This window comes from Megascapheus bottae, chromosome 5 (assembly GCF_031878675.1).
Source record: "Megascapheus bottae isolate mThoBot1 chromosome 5, mThoBot2.hap1, whole genome shotgun sequence".
Taxonomy (NCBI): Eukaryota; Metazoa; Chordata; class Mammalia; order Rodentia; family Geomyidae; genus Megascapheus; species Megascapheus bottae.
In genome coordinates this window covers 34,076,695-34,086,299 of record NC_143513.1, presented here as the reverse complement: position 1 = coordinate 34,086,299, position 9,605 = coordinate 34,076,695, and positions in this window count along the sequence as shown.

Genomic DNA, 9,605 nt, shown 5'->3' with positions numbered 1-9,605 from the left:
AGTATGCTCTAACCTTTTATCTGGCTTTCCGGTGAAACCATCATGGCTATATTTGGCTGTCATCTTTTCTGGCTGAATTCTTCTTCCTAACCACTATCTTCCCCCATCTTGGAATATTCATAGAGTGTAGAGCCACTAACTCAAAACTTATCTCTGAAGAGACATATATATTTAGCCTTTATATAGACATCTTATCTTGCAGCATTATGTCTCTTGTCTTGCTTTGTGGTCATCATTTATACTATAAAACTTAGAAATGTTGGATGCATATGCCTGTCACATGATGAAAGAAAGTTCAGATTCTTAAGCAATAGTTGAGACTTAACTTTAAATGACAATCAACCATCTTTTCTCATGTAAGCTCAGCTTTATTGAGATACAATTCTCATATAACATAATTCTTTCACAGATATGGCACAAGTAAGATTTTGTTTATTATATTCACGGGTGTACAATTATCATCATAGTTTTAGAACATGTCCATAAATCTATGAGTCCTTATAACATTAGTGGTAATTTCCCATTTTCTTCCATTCTCCCCACTCTGGAAAACCACATTTGCTGTTAATCACAATATATTGGCTTTTGTGATTGACTTCTTACCTGGTGCATTATCCTTCCAAGTTTTATGTATGCTTACAGTAAAACATTCTTTTTGTGGCTACATAATTCTCAGTTCTATGTTCTACCCTATTTTGTTCACCCACTCATCAGATGTGTTGATTTTACCTTGAGTTAATTAGAAGTAGGCTGCTAGGGACAAACAGGTACACACTCTTCTATGTTTGTTGGATACATACCTAGTAGCAGAGAATTTGAATTTCTTGTAATTCTTGTGCCCAACTTTTCCAGAAGAATCCCAGACTGTTTTTCACTATTTGTATCATCTGTGAAATGATCTGAAGATACATTTTTTTCTGAAGAAAATTATTGATTGTCTTCTTAGTAGGAACAAGAAAATGACGCATCGCTATTCATTAACAAAATACATTTAAAGACTGTAATGATATATCATTTCCCATCTACTATGACAGCTATAATTAAAAAGATAGAAAATCATATGACTTGGTCAAAGTGTAGGAAATTAGAATCCTCTATTTTTTATAATCATGCATTCCAACATAGTACTTAAAATATGTGGCTATGGAGTGAGGTTATTTATGAACTGATCAACTCTTCAAAGTCATGAGTCACTACAATATTACATTTTTGAAAAAAATTAAAGGAATAATATCTATAAATGTCATAGGTGGATAAAAATATGAACATTATAGTATTATAACTTAAAATTTTAAATTTATTTTAATGGGAATAATATTTTTTTAAAAAAAGAGCAAAATACCATGCAGTGTTATGCATACCCACCACATAATGTGTTCATAACAAAAAAATTCAGACACAAGAAAAAAATACTTCTACCGAAATGAAAGAAAAATTTGTCACTTGACATTGATGTGGCAATGCCCTTCAACACACTGCTGTAACATTTGGGAGATGTCAGCAGAGAAAATTGATATGTTCATGTGAATTTTTCTGCTAAATATAATATCCCTCCAATGTATGCTAACACTGTATTTCATCAGTCAGTTTGAAGATTCATAAAGAATAATATGAACATATTTTACTGGTATTTATGATATATTAAAGATTATCAAAATGCCATACTGGATTTTTAAAACATTGAAGTAATCAAATTTATGTATCCCCTTTCCATTTGATCAGCAAGCAAGAAATTCTCAGCAAACAGTTTGCTTGGCAATCTTCAACTCTCTATCTCTAGCAGGTGCTAATCAACAAAAGCAAGACATCTTTCATAAACACTTTTCTCCAGAAGAAAGATGTTGGGCTGAAAAAAATGTCTCTAAACTTTGTTGGCTGTTGATCACATAAGCAATTCATGGAAACAAAATGCTTAGTTTTTTATTAGTATTGAAAATATTATTTGTCATTGAGTATGTGATGTTTGCCAGACTTAGTTTGTTTAGTTTTATTGCTCATACAAAATAGTTCAACATTTTATGTAGCTCAGATTTCTGTTGGATAATTACTATCCAATGAACAGTAATAGGGCCAACATATAGGCATAGTTTTACATTTACTGTTCACTGAAAACGTAACATTACAAGGTTCTAATTTCATTGAAGTTTTTGGGATGTCATAAACCAAAAGTTTAAAATATGGGGATGTAGCTCAGTGGGAGACCACTGGCCTAACAAGTGCAACATCCTGGGGTTGATCTCCAGTACCAAAAAAGAAAAGACAAAAAAGTACAGTTGACATTGTCCCATTCATAAGGAAATAGAAAGACTTGGAAAAAATAATATTAAGTGAAGTAAGCCAAGGAACACAGGCTCAATGGTTTCCCACATTTGTAATAATTAGTACACATCTAGGACTCTCCTAGTAGAGGATTACAATAGCATAAAACTTAGATTTATAAGGTCATATAGGATGAGACTAAATGAAATGAACTCTAGGATATGGAAATGAGAGCTTTACCTTCTGTGATTGTTGCTCCTAATGTATTATGTTATTTCTCTTCTCTTTTTTTGCCCTTATGGTTAATTTCATATAGTTACTGTACTGATTTTGTTACCTGGTATTTTATATATATGCTTATTTGTTTATTTGAAATAGGGAAGGGAAGAGGGAAGTAAGATGATTGCAGTATGGGAGGAGAGAAATGGGGTATATATAAAAATATAAGAAGGAGTATCGATGTGTGAGAAGTAATGCACCTACCACATGATGAATGTAACTGTAACCCCTCTATACACTATCCCAGCAATTTAAAAAGAAAAAAAGATGTTTTACCACTGGAGTCATGCCCCTAGTCCTCCTCCTCATCCCCCTCCTCTTCCTCCTCCTCCTCCTCCTCCTCCTCCTTCTTCTTCTTCATTATTATTATTATTACTATTTTTTTTTTTTTGGTTCCAGTCCTGGTTCTTGAATTCAGGGCTTGGGCACTGTACCTGACTTATTTTTCTCAAGCTCAGCTGTGGCAGTAACTCCATATCTGGATTTTTGATGGTTAACTGGAGTTCAGGGTCTCACAGACTTTCTTTCACAGGCTGGCTTTGGACCATGATCCTCAAACCTCAGTCTTCTGAGTAGCTAGGTTTACAGCAGAAACTACCATTGCCTGGCTCATTTTAGATATATTTAAATAGGGTCTTATACTCCTGATCAAGCTGGCCTGGTCAGAGTAGTTACACTTTCTGCCTAGATAGGATGACAAGCCATAGCACCCAACTATTGTTTGCGTCTAGGCTGACTAGGAGCCACGATCTTCCTGATCTCTGCTTCCTAAGTCATATAACTGTGAGCTTTCTTTTTTTTTTCTTTCCTTCCTTCCATCCTTCCTTCCTTCCTTTCTCTCTTTCTTTCTTTTTGGAGGAGTCCAGGCTGGCTTTGACCCTCGGTCTTCAGATCTCAGCCTCCAGAGTAGCTAGGCTTACAGTTGTGAGCCACGGTGCCCAGCTAAGTGTGAGCTCTCTGGCTCCACAAAAATAATTGTTATTTGTGTTGTTTCACTTAAGACCAATCAGGATTACTCTTATACCAGTATTTTCTAAACTATCATTCAAGCAGTAAGATCAGAATTTATTTACTCTCATGTTATTGCTATATTATGTTTACATCTGTATCGTACTGTACAATAGTACATAACTCATTATGCTATATTTATTATCTTTAGGTAGTTGTAAAAAAAGAGATATTGTTTAATAATTCAGTTTACGAATGCAATTCATCTTGGTCCACGGTACCCTTTTCATCATTCTTTCCTTCTCAACACAATTCTTGCTTTCAATTTTCTGATCTTCATAGAATATGCATTGAACATTGGGACTTCATTTTCCCTGCCTTTCTTTTTTCAGTGGCCTACTGCATCCCTTGATCTTCCTCCACACCTAGTAAGTACCAGTGTCCTGGCATTCATTTTGTTGTTCTGTGAGTTTGTTTATTTTCTGTTTTGTTTTTGGTGGTCATGGGGCTTGAACTCTGGGCCTGGGTGATGTCCCTGACCTCTTCAGCCCAAGGATAGCATTCTATCACTTGAGCCACAGAGCCCATTCTAGTGGTTAATTGGAGATGAGTCTCAGAGAGTTTGGTTTCTGGGCTGGCTTTGAACCATGATCCTCAGATCTCAGCCTCCTGAGTAGATACCATTGCAGGCTTGAGCCATTACCACCTGGCTTGTAAAATCCTTTTTCCTTTTTCTTTCCTTTCTTTCTTTCCTTCTTTCCTTCTTGTTTTGGCAGTCCTGGGTTGAGCTCAGGGCCTGAGCCCTGTCCTTGGGATTTCTCAAGACTAGAGCTCTATCACTTGAGCCTCAGCACCACTTCAGGCTTTTTTCTATGTATATGGTACCGAGGAATCGAACCGGGGTCTTCATGCATGCTAGGCAAGCACTCTACCACTAGGCCAAACTCCTGGCCTCCTGAGTTCCTTTTTCTAAGTAAATACATTGTTTAAATCTCCTCTATACTTTTACTACCACTTTTCAAAGTCATTTTCTTTCAATGGGCTCATATGTTGTCTTAAATACTTATTTATGTAGAAAAAAAAAAGCCGGCACAGTGGCTCTCTCCTATAATCCTAGCTACTCAGGAGGCTGAGATTTGAGTATCAAGGTTCAAAACCAGCCCCAGCAATAAAGAAGAGATTCTTATCTCAAATTAACTACTAGAAAATAGGAATTGGGGCTGTGGCTCCAGAATTAGGGTGGTAGCCTTGAGCTGAAGAGATCAGGGACAGCACCAAGGCCCAGAGTTCAAGCCTCATGAACCACTCTCCAAAAAAAAATAAATAAATAAAAATAAAATATTATTGAAAATTTTATTACTTCAGTATAATGAATAATATAATCTATATCTCATTTCCTTTAAAAATTTCATTCTTCACTCATACATTATACATAATTTTGCAGCAAGAGCAGACTAAAACTATATAATAACAAATTATAAATTATAATCATTCAGAACTTGTTTATTTCATATAACTATTTTTACATAGTTTTTTTGAGTGATAGAATGATTGAATGTATTCAATAATGAAATCTTTAACTAGATTCTATTATTTTACAGAAATATTTGGACCAAATTTAAGGTGTTATTTTTGGACTAAATGAACTTACTTTAACCAATTACATTTATAGGTTTCAGTGAAACATAACTTCTTAATTTTTTTTTTTTTGCCAGTCCTGGGCTTGAGGTTAGGGCCTGATCACTGTGCTTGGACTTTCTTAAGGCTAGAGCTCTACTACTTCAGCCTCAGCACCACTTCTGGCTTTTTTTCTATGTATGTGGTGAGGAATCAAATCGGTTCTTGGTGCATGCTAGGCAAGCACTCTACCACTAGGCCAAATGCCCACCCCCTTCCCAGCTTTTTAAAAATTAAATATTATGCAGTGGGCATACTGAATATTTATGAATATTTAATGTTAGATTTTTGGAACTGTTAATCTACTAACAATACATTAATCCATTTTATTTGACTTTAAGTTTTCACTTTTTCCTTTGATTTGATTGAGACAGATTAGCTACAAGAAAAGAATGTTAAAACTAACCCCTTCACCTAATCAAGCCCTGGGAAATAGCCTTGAGTTCTACCTCCTCCCTAGTGCTCTCATAGATACTTTTCTTCATTACTACCAGTCTGAAGTTAGGTCATTTTTCTTTTTTTTTCTTTTTTTTTTCTTTTTTTCTGCCAGTCCTGGGCCTGGGCTCAGTGTCTGAGCACTGTCCCTGGATTTTCTCAAGGCTAGGGTTTTACCACTTGAGCCACAGCACCAATTCTGGCTTTTTACTACATATGTGGTGCTGAGGAATTGAACCCGGGTCTTCGTGCATGCTAGGCAAGCACTCTACCACTAGGCCAAACTCCCGGCCCAATGAAGTTAGGTCATTTTTCTATAAGTAGAAAAATCTGTGAATAATTTCTAACCAGCTGAGGATTCTAACAGTAGAAAAATCTGTGTCCATAGAGTAATCACAAAGCATCCCTTAAGGCTTCATGCATATGGACTACATCTTGAACACATGCTTGAAATTATGGGATGACAACTTATCCCTGTTCAGACTCTTCCAAAACCCTGCTGTCATAATCCCTCATTTCCCTAAGATTAGCCCTCTTTCATTTCTATGAATGCTTATGCACCTCAAGCCTTAGAAGGCTGAAATTTTGTAACCATGAGGTTGGTTGAGCTACCTAATTTCAGCCACCCTTTTCTCTAATGCTATAATCCCTTTTTCTTATTATTCTCATTGTATTATTCTTATTTTTTTTTGCTGTTGTTGTTTCCAGTCCTAGCTTTAACTCAGGGCCTGTGCACTGTCCTTGGTCTTTTCTCAAGGCTAGAGTTCTACCACTTGGGCCACAGCACAACTTCTGGCTTTTTCTTTGTATGTGGTAATCGAGGAATCAAACCTGGGTCTTTGTGCATGCTAGGCAAGCACTCCATCACTCCTGGCCCTGTATCATTAAATTTTAATTTTTGAGATTCCAGTCATGTGTAATCTTCACTTTCAAGACAACCCACTAGTATGGCCTTTTGGGTGCATGCCACTATCTAACACTTTTTTTTCAACTTTGAGTGACAATATATACATATACATATATATTTATATATATTTCTTTTGAGAGCAAAGTGGGATTAAATTAATTTTTGATTATTTTAATTGTTCTTCCTAGATTTTTCTTGATACAGCAGTACCCTTAATGTGGATATGGACCATCCTGGATAAACTTGGAGCAAGAAGTATATTGAATCTTTGTCACAGTAAAGTGTGGACTGTGTTCATTTGGAGGCATGCAACTTGAATCCCATTATGTATTCAGCATTTGGCTTCTACCATTTTTGGTGGCATAAGGTGTTATATGGTAAAATTGCAACGAATTTAAGTGGGTACACTTCAAATGGCTTTTATCTATAATTTATAATTGTTTAGGCTTTGGCATCAAAATTGTTCTAGAACACTCCACCTTACCACATTTGTAGCCAGAAAAAATAAGGTGAAATACAGAAAATGTGAGCCACAGAGACAGCTGGTTATAACTAATGAGAGCCTGGCATTTGCTTTATATGAACATCATTTGAACCGTTGGCTGCTGTTGATTGGCTAAAGCTCCAGCATGATCATTACATTGGTAAAATTATACCTATTTGTTACAAAGGCAAATTCTCAGTTTAGATGTTCATTTTGTGTGTCTGTAGATTGCAATTCCTTGCCTGAGGAACTACAGAGGCTTTCTCAGATTAAATGTAGTTTATTAGAACATTACATATATTTGTATTGGCATTTAAAAAATTTATTGTCTGGATAATGTATAGTGGGTTTACATTTGTCAGGTGGTAGATACATTACTTCTCACACATTGATACCCCTTCTCATGTTTTTGTTCCCATTCTCCTCCCCACCTACTCCCAATCATCTTGTTTTCCCCCCTTCCCTTGACTATTTCAAATAAACAAATAAATGTATATACAAGATACTATAAAACTTTTTTGGCTGTAAATTTGTTCAAGAAACATTTGTTACAATGTATCAGTCACCATTCTAAGTGCTGAGAATTAAATACAAAAACAAATCATGTGCTCTACTGTCAAATTCTCAAATAAACTTTAGTATTCAAGACAGATATTTAACAGATAATTATAAAGTGTCTGAGTAATCGTTTATAATAAAGGCAGTTGCAAAGCGGTAGGTATGTAAGTGGGAGATATACAAAATAGGCACAAGAAATAACAAGAGTGCTAGAGACACTTAGGTATGATATAGCAGATGTAAGAAAAAAGTTAAACAATTTTATTGGGATATAATTCACATAGTTTGTATTTCACTCATTTAAAGCATACAACCAAATACTTTTCTTAAAAAAATTACTGAAGTTGTACAACCACCACCTCAGTCCAATTTTAGAATGCTGGGAATTGTGAGAAACATTTTTGAATGATATTAAAGCCAATAAACACAGTTTAAAACTCAGTTAATTTTCTGCCTAAGAGTTGCTCTGTTATGCATTGTTTTACATGTTTCAAAGACAGTTGCAAATAACATGAAACCTGAAATTTATTATCTTACATAGTAATGCTTGTACACAAATTAACTAAAAACAAAGTTTTCAATTTCAGTAATATTCAATATTATACTTGATAAAAACAAAATAAGTTGAAGCAATGAGAATTAATCTTTTACAAATCTATATTTGTGCTTAATTTTAGAAGATTATTTATAAAATACAGAAAATTATCAAATTCCTCTTCTTGTAAGTTCAAAAGCACATCTTAATAAGCCAAAAGTAATTTATTGATAAAGTATTTTGTTATAAAATATTAATTTAGCATTCTCTCTTTTTAGGACACTGTGGCCTAACTTTATTTTTTTTAAATTTGTTTTGGTGCTGGTACTGTGGCTTGAACTCAAGGCTTTCTGCTCACCATAGGCACTCCATCACTTGAGATACACCTCTATTGCCAGATTTCTGCTGGTTAACTGAAGATGAGTCTCCCATGGCTACCTTCCTGAGTATCTGATAGGTGAGAGCTACTAGCACTGGGCTATACATATAAGTATCAATAGCTGTAACTTTTATGATTCAGAAGCATTATTTTCAACTACACCCATATAAAGCAATATTTCAATGAATATATTTGAGTTAATCAGTACTTATTTGATGTGATATAATGAAATGTAATTAAATCTTCTATACATATGTTTTATTTCTGCAGTACAATATAAAACTGAAGTACAGAGCAGAATATAAGTTAGAAGAAACACAAACTGAATTCCCTAGCATATTACTGTACTTCACAAAAATACATCAATGAGCCTAAGTTATCTTTTAATGATTTCTTTCTTTCCTCCTCCTCCTCCTCCTCCTCCTCCTCCTCCTCCTCCTCCTCCTCCTCCTCCTCCTCCTCCTCCTCCTCCTCCTCCTCCTCTTCTTCTTCTTCTTCTTCTTCTTCTTCTTCTTCTTCTTCTTCTTCTTCTTCTTCTTCTTCTTCTTCTTCTTTGACTTCGTCTTCTTTTTTTGGTGGGTCATGGGGCTTGAACTCGGCCTGATTATTGTCCCTGATCTCTTCAGCACAAGGCTATAGCCCTACCCTTGAGCCAAGCCCCACTTCCCCCTTTTTAGAGGTTAATTGGAGATAAAAGTCTCAGGTCTTTTTGTGCCCCAGCTGGCTGTGAACCTTGATCCTCAGATCTCAGCCTCCTGCATAGCTAGGATTACAGGCATGAGCCACCAAGCCCAGCATGAACTCTTCTTGTATTCTGTACCACATACGCATTTAAATCATTCAGATTCAGTGGTATCCTCTATGTGTATGAGTATTCTACTACTGAACACTCAGTACTAGATTTTTGCTTTTAAATTAAATTTTATTGTTTTTAAAGATGATACGCAGAGAGGTTACAGTTATATGTAAGGTAATGAATACATTTCTTTTTGAAGAGTGTCATCTCCTCCCTCATTTTCTCCCATATTTTTCCCTCCTGACTCACTTCTCCACTGTACTAGATTTTATAAGCCTTTTATTTTCTATTACCTAGCTTGTTATTAAGAATGAATTAACTGAAGAAAGTTGAGTAGTAATAAAATGT